Consider the following 12,394-nt stretch of genomic DNA (forward strand, 5'->3'; position numbering starts at 1 on the left):
TCATTTCAGGTACTTTTTGGTTTTGCTTTGACCTGTTTTTACAGTTTTTAGTGCTGCCTCTTTAACATGTGTGCATTGAGTAGCTGGACTACTGAGCTCCTGCAGATGTTGTGAGCCAGTATGATTGTTATAACTGTCTCTGTGATGTTCAGTCATGAAAGCCTTGATTTAGGAAAAAGGAATCACGTTTTCAAATGTCCTGACCTAGACCTAGAAAAAGTCAGTATGTTTTGTTTTTTTTTTTTCCCTGGCACTCTGTACTGAGTTGTCTGGGATGGTTTTCTTCTGTGGCTTCTAAACACATCAGATAAAGTGTGGAGTCATCCACTAATTGCATGTCCCGGGTTCCTTTTCATATCTACAGCAATCCTGTTAATGTTACCTCTTCTAAAGCTCTTTGTTAGTAAATATCAGATAAAAGATTGTGTATGTGCTCTGTAAACTCCATTAAATAAACACAGTACTACCAGGGTCTGACTTCTGAGCTTAGGTTCACTGAGGGTTTTAGCAGGCTATTAAACTACAGGTATGGCTTTTTTTTCCTCCCAATTTGGGGAGAGATTTTGCTTATCAAATCACCAGTTTCCTCTGATTCCTTCATGTGTGAAAATGCCCTAAAAGAGAACCATCTGTATTTTCTTTATTATGAGTTTCTAATACCTATTAATTAGAAAGTAATTTTAGAATAGCCCGTTGTTGAAATAGCAGGCATGACACTATTTTGTATCTGTGCTTTGGTATACGAATAATATATTTAACATTCATAATTGAGTTTCTTTTCAAAATAAATTTCAGAAAGACAAACTTTAGTCCTCTATCAATGTGTTTATCTGGGAAGTAAGTCAGACCTTAAGGTTGCATCAGTGTATGTATGGAGAGTTAAAATGTAGTGGCAATCTCTTGCATGAGTGCACTTAGGCAGTTGTTTGCAGGATTTAGTTATCTTACTTTTGATGAGTTTCAGATGCATTTGATGTTCTTGTTCAGGAGAAGCGAAGTGTTTTCTGTGGTGTGTCCTAGACATCTTGCTTCTCCCATCACTGCAATCATAGTATCATAGGTATGCAGGACATTTTCTTTTCATAGCTGTTGCAAAATAATGCTGCCAAGTTTATGAAGTCAGGAATGTAATTAACAATATATAGTGTTTTTTGGAGAGTAAGAATTAAAAGAAAATCAAATCAGCGCTTCTGGTCAAGAGTTGCAGGTGTTTTCTGGGAGAATGAATAATAGCAGTAAAACCAGAACTTACTGCTCCTCTCTATGCTGGTGCACAGCATTGTCTTGTCCCTTCCTTGTGCTCCACAAAAAGCCTTGGCTGCAGGCCCCATCACTTTTGGGGAATTATAAACACAAAGATGTAATTTTCACACTCTTTAAGTAATTTTCTAGATATTTTTCCTTGTTAAGATAGAATGGAAACCATAAACTACTGGTAAATGTCAACTAACCACTAGACTTGAAAGAATCAGCAGCTGGCTTCTGCTGATGAAGCAGAGAAACTGCGTGGGAGATGTAAAAAGCCTCCTAAATACCCTCTCTGCCAGGGGTGGGAGGAAGGCTACACTGAATATGAGTTTTAACCTTTAGAATTCTTTTGCTTTTCTCTCATTCTTAGACTTGTATGAAAATGCAAAATGGCAATTGATTTACTTCATTTAAAGGCAGCAGACAAAGACCCCATGCCACCAAAAATGAATTTCTGATAAGAAATGGGGCACTTAATTTGGCTCTATCAATTTTGTGTCTGTTAAGAGTTATGGTATGAATCTCAAACATTTAAAAAATGTATTTAATGAATAATTGTTTGCAAAGAGCTTGAGTGTGCCTCAAATTAGATGCAATGATTCAGTGCAGAAACATTAACATCATTAGAGTAGTACTGAAAGGTCAGCACTTAAAAAATGCATCTACCACAAATCTGAAATGAGAGGTTTGAGTACAAATAAATACAGAGGAAGCAGAAGTCTATACCTGCTGTCGAGGAAAGACAAATAGTTGTTTTGAGGTTAGAGTAACTTATTTTGCTATAATTCATAAATCCGTCATCACTTTCTGATATGGAAAACAATATACGTGAATTATTAATTCATGGCACAATGATTTTTAACTTAGTGATTCAAGGTAAACAGACTAAAAACTGAAAGGCATTTTTTGCTGAGACTAGTTAATTACAAGATACACTAAGTATCTGAAATGTGATAGCAATCTGTCTAGTTCTTAATTGGAGAGCTCTCTGTAGAGACTGACTTTACTGGGCAGATGAAACTGCTCTCAAGGAATGCTAAATATTGTTCAGTATGGGAAGATTGTTTTTACATGTTTGATGAACAACTCATATGTAAAAAAAAAAAAACCAAACAACAAAACGAACAAAAAACCCCAAAAACACAACCAAAACCTCAAACAAGTAGAACTGCAACTCTGTTATTTCACCTGCTCTTTTCAAAATGTTCTTTCTTGTTTGCTGACAGCTCCCACTATGGAGCACTTGTCCACAGTCCCAGGAATTACTATTAACTCCTCAAGATGGGGGTGGTAAATTACAACTAGGGAGCAAGGGCTGGAAGGGTACCAGCTGGAGGATATTTGTGACAGATAAGAATAACAGGAAGAGAGAGAAAAAGAAACGGTCAGCACTTTTGGCTTTTTAAAAGTGGGGTGCAGATGACTTGTTATGTTTTTGCAATGTCTTCTTTCCAGACTGCTGGCTTAGTCAGCCACATCTTTAATTTGCCTGGTCTATTACAGCTGCTTCTACTGCTACCACAGAAAAAGAAATTATAGTTTCCAAGCCTTCATTTCATCCCTTTTGTCTATAATCCTCAAGTTCCAGTCTGTCTGACCACTTGACTAGGCTTTTTTAATTAGCAGATCTTTTGGGGGGCCCTTAAATATATTTCGCATATACAGCAAGACTAAACAGACTTGGAAACTCTTGATGAGAGGAAAAACATCCTGCTGGGAATATAAAATGCCATATAGTGCCTAGAATAATGATTTCTATAATTGAGACTTTCATGTGCTGTATTAGAAGGCATCATTTACCTGGCATACTGTTCTTATGAAAAGAAAAGTAATTGTTTAGCCATTTACAAACTTGTCTGTTTATTTCAATTTCCACACTGTTGTTTTGATTCCTCTGAAGAAAGCTTATGGATTTGGCATGAAACACACAAGAAGCCTGAGATGAAAACTAGCATTCAGACATTTCTATGCAATCTGTAGTTCAGATGTACTTAACTTGATTTGACCAAATGAAGGAGGTGGAGTTTCATAGTGATCTTTTCTTTGTACCTGAGATCACTGTACTGTGTGATCATTTGGCTGAGGTGTCACATTGTTAATGAAGTGCTAATAAACAACATAATTTAGGAATGTAAACTCTTCCGTAGAATGTAATAGCTCTCACTGCTGCAAGTACCTTAATGTGATTGAAGGAAACAGCTTGTTTTAATCATTTACTAATTGTATAGCACAACCAACTAATCTCTGGGATGTACCTTGGAGAGCTGATAACATGATTCATCGACTTCTGGTGAACCGACACAGATGATGTTGGTCACACTGCCCTCAGTTCACTTCATTTGCTGGTTTGTATCTCTGTGGTGATTTGTCTAGAAGACAAAGAAATAAAGGATATTGTGTAATACTTTAGGATATGCTTGATAGATCAACCAATAATTGGTCTTGACATCACCCCAGGAATAACGTCGCTGTAAAGGTCTGAGTGTATTTGTGCTATTTGTACTAATACTTTTATTTGTATTTTCAGGTAAAATGTCGTGCTTCAAGTTAGCTCTGAATGAAATTAGATTACTCTGAATATTAAACAGAACACAAGTCTTATGTTTTCAATACTTTAAACATCATAAGTCAGTGATTTTGTTTTGTGCTGTCTTGATTTGCTGTTCTTATGAGATTCAAACATATATAAAGGAAGAAAAAATAGACAGAAAATGAGCTCTAGGTGTGTTTTCAGGGCTGTAGATAAGTGTTGGTAAGATCCAGTTCTGAAAACTCACGTTAAACCGTGTGCATTGGTCTTTTTCCACAGTGTAGTTTTGAATTAGTAGGTTTAATTAATAGTCTGATCTTTATTGGTAACATGCACCAATCCTGATGAAATCTTAAAAGAAAAAAAAAAAGATAGTTTTTACTAGCTCTGAAATTTTTTCCAACTTTACTCTACAATGTTGAAAGGCACCCAAGGAACTATGTAAACTGCTGTCACCTGTCCCTGAAGTGCAGTGCATTAGGTGATAGGATTCCCAAAGCCTTCTAAAATTCCTGGTATTCACTTTTGAAAATACCAGGGCTCGAGTTGCTTGTTAAAACCACTTTATAAAATTGGACTCATTTAAATAAATCTAGGGTCATTTAAGTGTAGTATGCAAAATCTAAAAGGAATCTTTAAAAATCTATAGTTTCTGCTTAGCTCATGATCACTCAATAGCTTATGGTTTGTAAAATATCATAATTACACAGTATATGTTTAATAAAAACTGGTCTGTCGTATTAACTTTCATGTGGTTTCATGGAAGACATTTTGAGACATTCAGATCCATGTTGTTCAGTTACACCTCTGCTACTATTAACGGAGGAACATGCAAGTTTAAATTTGTTGAGCAGCTTTGAAAATTCTCACACTTGTTCTTTGTCTGTTTTATAGGACATTAAAAAAAAAAACAAAAACCCTGTTACCCTCAAGAAATTAAAGCAGAGTGTTTTAATTACATAATGCCCATTAATGCTAATAAATTTTATGCTAAAGACCTATGCTGTACCAGTTCCAACTAATATCTAAGTCTCCTTCCTTTTCAAACCCTGTGCCACGTACTGCTGGGACATGTGGTCATTAAAATGAATTCAGTTGCAAAGAAAAGCATTAGACAAAGATGCAAGATTTCTTTTTGACTTTCAACAGCTTTTGCAGGTTGAAATCATTCTATGGTTTGACTTTCAAGTAATCTTTAAAAGCATTCAAATATGAACAGTGTTAACTGAGTGAGAGAATAAGCCACTACCTACGTGAAATCAAGCTATATCTTTTCGCTGCTGCGGTGTCTCTTCATACTATTTGAGGTTTTCCCTTAAAAGATTCCTTTGTAATGGTAGTCTGAAAAATGATTTTACTAGCTGTGTAAGAGAAAGTATTTTTGCAAATATTCATAAACCTGAATTCTTATATAATACTCTGTTTTGTATCTTTTGCAAAGTCAACAAAGTCAACTGCAGCTCCCCCTACTCTCTGCTCACCCCCCCTTTTTTTTTTTTTAACATAGCTCTGCTATTAGTAGTCCTTCCACAGTTTGGCCTCAGAACTCACTCTCCCTTTGCAGTATTTCTGGAAATCGGGCAATCAAATCACTCTTGATCTGTGTGTTCAAGTGCAGAAGTTGTACTTCCTGTGGGTGGAGTACAGGAGGAAGATGAGATCCACTTAATGAGGATTTGATGGGGGACAAAAAAAAGTATCAGTAAGAAGATGGAAGCGGTACATGCAACCTTATTTTTTTTTTTGCCATCTCAGTAGTGAGTGAACATTTAGCATCCCTTTACACTAAGACAATAAAAACTTTGTGCTGGTTTAGTCTGGTTGAGAATGGAGACCAAATGGGAAACACTGAGCATGAAGAGGATGACAAGTTATCTGAGAATTTTGTGGTGGCAGGAACATGAGATGAGAAGGGGTTGAGTGATGCTTGAATGGTAAAATGCAAAAAAAAACAAGAAAACCCACCCCAACACAAAAAGCATTTAGATAATGTCTGGCTACAAAGGCTTAGAAAATGCCTAAGCATTTTCAAATGTGAGGACAGTGTGATCAGCCAAAGATACACGAAGAAATTTAAAGAAAATAAAGGTAAACTTGTAACTGAATGTGTAATGTTCAAAGTTTGCTCTTATGTTCCTTGTCCTTCACCTCATAAGGAGAAGAGGATTGTTCCTCAGCATAATGTTTTTCTTCATATATTGTTCTTGACTATCCCAAACCCTATATAATGATCAGTATTGATCTCTTGAAGTGGTTTTATTAGTTAGTCAAAGGATTATGAGCCTCTCCTTTAAGCCTATCATCAGAGTAGACAAGGGAAGAGTAAGGGCTGGGAGGCTGCACGTGACTTCAGAATGAGAACTGTGCCACATCCTCATGTCCTGAGTCTGGGTGGGCAAGGGAGATGCCACAGTGTGTGTCTGAGCACAAGAGATGGGGAATATGAGGGTGAGGAGTGGGTAAAGAGTTAGGCTTTGCTGCCTGTGGCACTCTCTGCGGGGTAGGGGAGGTCCCTGGTAGTCCCCTTTCAGAGAGCTCTCTCAGTTGTGTTTTATCCTCAATCTCAAACCTGTCAATTCACAGTATTTCACTCCTGTTTTCAGTATTTTCATTACACAATGTTTTCTGTGTTCTAACTGCATTAGTTGTCTGCTGAAAGACTATAAGACTTCACCTGAATTTGTGTAATACTTAGAAGCAGCCTTACATAAAAGAAAAAAAAAGATTGTTACAAACTTTATGCTTATGATAATGCTACATGTTGATGAGCTGTAATTATCAGAGATGGGGGCATTTTGAAAACCTTACTGATGAGTAAGCCTCCATTTTACGCCTCTACTTCCGAAATTCCAAGTGTGGTGTGAGCTCATGTTATTTTAACAGTAGTTACCTCTGCTGCTGAGTCCTAGTGGATTGGAATCACACTTGAGGTAATTTATAGCCTTTTATCTTTCATGCTATCATTGTAAATATCCTTTTTATTTTGAAATTGGTGAGAAACTTGAAACATCCTGAATCTTCCCACCATCAGTTGCATTTTCCCAAATGTCCTGACTAGTTTCAAAGAGAAATTATGTTCTTGCTTTTTCTTCTGCTCTGCTTGCCTGCATTCAACTCACTGCTGATCCCACAGCTCACAAACAGACCCATTCCAGCTCAGTGAAGAGTGTCAGTCTTGAGAGCATAACAAGCCAAAAGTAGTAAATTTGCTATGAAAAGCTTACAAACTTGGAAGTGCTTAGGTGCCAGAGTTTTAAACTCATTGCAAATTTATTAATGACACCCTAGGGGAAGAATCTTTTAATAGCAAACACTTTCAAACAGATTTAAGTTAAAAAACCTGGATTTACTTTGTTTTGGTTGCATGTGTACTACACTATTATTAGGAGATGATTTAGAGCAACCGCAGTGAACTCTTAGCTTGGGTCGTGTTGAACTGAAGGTTCTCCATGACTGAAAATGTTTTTCCAGCCTTTATGGGAACTTCCCCCTCTCACACCCCCCATGGCCCTTTGCAGTTTAAACAGTATTTGTTGAGCTTACTGAACGATCAAATATGATTTCATTTTTTTTCTTGAAACGGTCATTCCTGTTCTGCTTTTGAAGCAACATAAGTGCCAGTGTGCTATTCTTTTCTCCCTTGGTAGTTTCTACGTGAAATCTATTTTCCCTGAGAAACTGGAATCTTTGTGTCTTTGTCTCCTCGCTAGCTTCCAGGCATGTTTTGGCAGGAGCTTTGACTGTCGAGGCACTGGAAAGGAGGGGCCTTGCACTCATTTGTCAGCTTTCCTTGCATCTGTAATTTTTGTCCACTCAGCAGTATTAGAGGGGCTTAAAAAGGGGGAGAGCTCATAGCTGTTGAAAGTTGAACTCTTGAAATAATTGCCAGACTGTAACAGAGTGGGAAAGGTGTGTGTGAGGAGAAGCTATGAATGTTTTGGCTAAAAAACAGTTTTGGGTTTAAGGTTTTAACAGCTCTCCATGTAATTGCATGCCTTTTCCCCATATATCTGTACAGGCAATGGTACTGTGTTTATAGACTTGTTTATTGTGTGTTGATAAACTAGCTTTTTTTTTTTAACAGTGATGAAAATTATTTAACTGGTTTTCAGGACCTGGTTGTTCCAAACTAACAGCTTAATTTAAACGTTTAAGTCTTCTGTAACTTTTGTTCTAATCCTCTGCTGCAATCTTTCTTCACAGGCTGTGCACTTTCATCTCCTTGTGTAATGTAGCCAAACGCAAATTAGTTTTCTTTATTGGAAGACAGATCCCTTCATACCAAAGAAAGCATTTTTCTTCAGCTTTTTATGGAATATTAAGGTTGATCTCTCCTCCTCATTTCAGTAGGCTATTTAAGCTCAGAGCTCATACTGTGCGCTGTTAATTAATCAGTGTGACAGATGAAGAAAGTATCTAACTATGAAAGAAAACCTTACTTCAGTGACTAACAATAAGGATGTGAGCCCAAGTGATTTAAAGGATTTTTTTCTGAATGTGTGATAAGGAGTCTTAAGCTGTTTTAGGTAACGACGGGTTTTTTTGCTCAGTTTATGTGTCTGCACAAACATTAAAGGGCTCATCGATATTTTTTTCCTTTAAGTCTAGACAGGAGTTAAAAGAGCCTCTCCTACAGTTTGAAGAGATCCTGTTTCCCATAATTAATAACAGGAAGCAAGTAAATAAGGCTTTACTGACAAATGAAACAGTAACATGTACCCAGAAACATTAGCTCCTAGCTGAGAAATGTAGCTGAGGTCTGCTGGTTTTAGTGTACAGGAAAAGATTGCTCTGGAAGTGCATTAGAGCTTTGTTCACATCTAATTCAGCCATCTGATAGTGGACTAAATGTCCAAAAGTAATGATAATGCATTTTAATTATTGAGAGTGATTCTTGACCTCTGTTTACATCTGTGTTATAATCCAAGAACTCTTCCTCCATCATTATTTGAAGCTCTTTGAACTCAAAAGGAGATTTTTGTTTATTTAAAAGCTACCAGAAGGCATTTCAGACATTTCCTGGAACAAACTGTGTATATGTATTTTAGGAAGATAAGAAATAAAAGGAAATGAGGAAAAGCTTTTAATTTTCTTCCTTTTTGAAGATTGTCTTTTCCCTTCAAAGATACCTTTTCAGAAAGTAGTTGGAAACCCTTCCCCCCCTCTCCTCGATTCCTCTCATTAAAATCAGTTAAACAACAAAAGGGGGGGTTAGATCCCGATCTCTTCTGTACCAATGTAAAACCAAAGCAGTGCTATTTATCTCACTGAGTTAAGACCATTTCAGTAACTCCACATTGCAATGACAAAAAAAATCAGTCTTTCCCTTGCCTGCCATACTTAGGACTTTCTTTGGGTTTTGGATTACACTGTTGGGGGAAGGAAAAAGAGGGGATTTCTGTGTGTGGTTGGGGATGGTGGTTGTTTTCTTAGGGAGCAACAATGACTGAATACAATATTCAGAAAGACTGAAAGCACATTTAACTCTGCATTTGTGCTGGACCTTAAGTCTCTCCTTGTTGAATTCTGGGTTCATCGTCTGAGATGTTGACTATACAATATGACTGTAATACAAACTGTATGTCATCTTAGGACTGACCTTGAAAAGAGAAGAAAAGTGAGTTTGTTTCACTAATTCTTACATATCCTAGGCAGTAAATTCCTACTTTAGCTATTTAATTTACAGTTAACTACTAGACATTTTTTTTCCCCTGCAGAAATCCCAGCAGCTCATCTACTAAAAATGACAAGATAGGCCAAAATAAGCCTGTTTGTAGACCTAATGTTTCGCCTTTTCTGTACATTGTAGAAGATTAACAGCCGTTGCTGTACAGCAGTGTGGCGGTGAATACTAAATAGTCTGTCCATAAGGCCTTTTGGAAGGAATTCAGCAAATTCAAAGAAGATATCACAGCACTGTATCCCATAACTTTGTTTATTATTTTCCACTGACTGTAGCTAATACTATGAAAGCAACAGACTATATCCAAAGAGAAGACACGGTATTTATGATAGCTTATCAGGTCAAAAATGTTTACTGACAAGATATTATTTCCTTGTTGGCTGATTAAATGAGATATTTGAGCATATGTACCTAACTATAAGCAGAAGCTTTTTCTACTCAACTCAATGAGATTTTACATCACTTATAACTGGACTTCTGTTATTTCCTAAGTGCATTATCCTCCTGTACAAAGTACTGAGTTCTGTCACCTTGAATCATCCACACCAATATCCAGCTAGACTTACAGCTTTTAAATGAGACAGGTGACAGAGTATGCTTCTACTTGACACAAGCCTTGGATTCTTACTGCAAATAAATATCATAGATGTCACTTCAAATAAATATTGTAATAGGAAAAAAAAAGAATCTAAAACACAACTGTTGAAGGTATGCTTTCAGGGTAACCATAAAGTATTATGTCAAGTGTTTTCCCTAGTTCAGAACTGTAATTATTAGTCAATTCCTGGGGGAAGGTGCATTTTCAATACCACAGAAAAGTTATGTTATACATAACTGATACAGCAAAACTTGGCAAAAATTAGACCTTGAAAAATTAGGTATTTATATGCTGCATATAATAGATCTAGGTATAAAAATTTCTCTAATTGAAAAGAAAACAACATACAAGACTTTTGAATAAACAATTTGAGTATCTTAATTGCACATCACAGAGAAAATTTTCATCTCGAGCCTGATCTTTGTCTTCAGCTTTTGATGTGTGTTTTGCATAACTAAGGAGGAATTTTTCACATTTAGGATGTTTCTTTTAGGGAAAAGGTGTTCCATCAGCAGAAAATTTGAGTTCTTTCAACTGTCAGAATATAAGCTGTTGATGTTGTGTGCACCAGTACATGTAGATCGTTTAAATGTGCATTTTAGAGAGATTAACAAGTATGGTAAATAATAGAATAGTGTAAAATAGGTTCCTGATGTAGACCCAGTTTAATCTGAAAGATACTAATATGAAAAACTACAGGCTTAACAGGACTGGGTATTGGTAGCAGAGTTCTGTTATCTTAAATCTTAGAGGTACCTAGTTTCTGAGGGAAACACTCTAATTAGCAGTTTCCAGGATATTATGTATATATTTCATGCTTATTTGATTTGGTAGTCCCTGTGAACTTTTCCATTAGGATGAAGGCTGGGCTTTTTGTAGGGTACTACCCAAAGTCCACTCTGTTAAAGTTTCAAGGTTGACAGTAACTGTAGATACCCTGAGAACTCCATACCTTTTAACATAGTATTTCTTGGGTTTGTAAATACTTTGAGTCCATTTTTCTTTGTGTGATCAGATCTGATTCATTCCTTCACCATCTAAAAATTATTTTTTATTGTCTAATTTACTCAAAGGTAAAGAGAAATTTATTTCTGATTCAACAGTGAGGTCCTTATAGGAAACCTAACTTGACTCAAAAGAAGGAAAATGTTTTTGCATTCAACTTGAAAGATTAAAGTTTCTAACGAATAATGTAGCATTTAAGTATTGTAAGGGTGTATTTTTATAGTGCTTCACGTTAGTATAGGAACTGTTTTACAAATGACTTTAAGTCACAAAAGTTGTGATGCTCTGCTTATTGTTTTTAATCAGTCAGTTAATTTTGATGCAGTTTAAAGAAGACATTCCCATTCATCCTCCTTATAAATGCAGTAATGCTTGTATAGGTAAAAGTACTGTAAATTTAAAAATAGATACATGCAGATAGATGGCCTGAAATGAAAGAATTGGCCTAAAATGTTACTTTTGCCACCATCACTATTGGCCAGCTCTTGAAAAGAACACCTTAGTGTGTGCAAGAGCTCTCTGGAATGACAGTAAGCAGTGCAAGTGAAAAAGGGTTCTGCACTACCAGCATGTAGTAAAAGCTATGGATTACCAATAGGATATGTGAGTTCAGGCATTTAATTTCCAAAGCTGTTCAGTGTAGAAATTAAATTTAAAAAAAAAAAAAGCTTTACACTTCTGGTTCCTTGTTTGTAAAATACGGAACAGAAGACACCTGATAACATTAAATGATTTATGAAAGTCTGACACTTGTTGCATTTACTTCATCAGAAAGAACTGGCTGATGCTATAGAGTGGAGAACACTTCTGGGTCTCTGAGTCTTTATCATATATCCTAGAAGGGATTGAGAAAAAGGAGTAGTGCCTTAGGGAGCCCTCACTGTGCTCTTTTTACCATGACAGTAGTAGGCTCAAAAATGAGAGAAATGCCAGTATTCCAAATACTGTTTCTGGAAGGAGGGACTCACTTTTGTTTTCAAACTATTGTTGTATAATAAAGCAAAATTTCTTCTGATACATATTTCAACCGTCAGATTCTCAAACTGATGTACACCACTGTTAATCAGAAGAGGAAGGCATAACATGTAGTAAGGAGTTGCATATTTTTTGGCAGCAGAAGTGTAAGGGAATACGTGCTGCTATTATTATGTCCTAGTTTAAGCTCACACTGATTTGATGAATCTGTGATGTTCTTACTTCTTTAAACACAACTATTTATATTTTCTTGAGAAACCAGGAGATGAGAATATATAATGATGAAACTGGCCTATTTGTTGGTTTACTTAAATGTTCTCAAAGATTTTTATAACTACCTTGGGCTGCTTCTTTC

General features: G+C 36.3%; 1 long non-coding RNA gene across 3 annotated transcripts in view; it reads right to left on the minus strand.

Moving 5' to 3' along the window:
• The window catches only part of LOC133626215 (uncharacterized), a 60,434-nt gene that overhangs the window by 26,662 nt on the left and 21,378 nt on the right, over positions 1–12,394 (minus strand). For all 3 annotated transcript variants that reach the window (XR_009819369.1, XR_009819367.1, XR_009819368.1), the window contains exon 2: positions 3,504–3,617. This is a non-coding gene — a long non-coding RNA (uncharacterized LOC133626215). The remainder of the gene's footprint in view (positions 1–3,503; positions 3,618–12,394) is intronic.

Source organism: Colius striatus, chromosome 10 (genome assembly GCF_028858725.1).
Source record: "Colius striatus isolate bColStr4 chromosome 10, bColStr4.1.hap1, whole genome shotgun sequence".
Lineage (NCBI taxonomy): Eukaryota > Metazoa > Chordata > Aves > Coliiformes > Coliidae > Colius > Colius striatus.